This window comes from Pygoscelis adeliae, unplaced genomic scaffold, assembly GCF_000699105.1.
Source record: "Pygoscelis adeliae isolate BGI_AS28 unplaced genomic scaffold, ASM69910v1 Scaffold36, whole genome shotgun sequence".
NCBI lineage: Eukaryota > Metazoa > Chordata > Aves > Sphenisciformes > Spheniscidae > Pygoscelis > Pygoscelis adeliae.
Window position 1 is genome coordinate 1370069 of NW_008824934.1, and position 360 is coordinate 1370428.

General features: G+C 49.2%; 1 protein-coding gene across 1 annotated transcript in view; it reads right to left on the minus strand.

Annotated features, from left to right (window-relative positions):
* SCNN1D (sodium channel, non-voltage-gated 1, delta subunit) overlaps positions 1-360 on the minus strand; it is a 10218-nt gene that overhangs the window by 6559 nt on the left and 3299 nt on the right. The gene's annotated exons all lie outside the window — the stretch shown is intronic.

Consider the following 360-nt stretch of genomic DNA (forward strand, 5'->3'; position numbering starts at 1 on the left):
TTTGACACCCTAAGACTCACAGTCATAGAGGTAAGTCATGACAGAACGCTAATTTCTAGATTCCCTGCCCCATGCTCTGATCATGAAAGGCTGTTCCTTCTTTCAGTCAGATCTCCAACAAGGGCTAAGCCTGGCAGTATGCCATGAGGTGCAGCGCCTGCACTGCCTGAAAGCGTAGGCTCAGTTTCAGTCTCCCAAGTCCTTGAGTTCTGCTGAAATCACAATTTCCTCATAGACACCTGGGCCAAAGAGCACGGCATTGAGTGGGTATATCACATCCCCTGTCATGCACCAGCCTCTGGGAAAATTGAACGATACAAGTTAAAGACTACGCTGAGAGCAATGGGTGGCGGGACATTC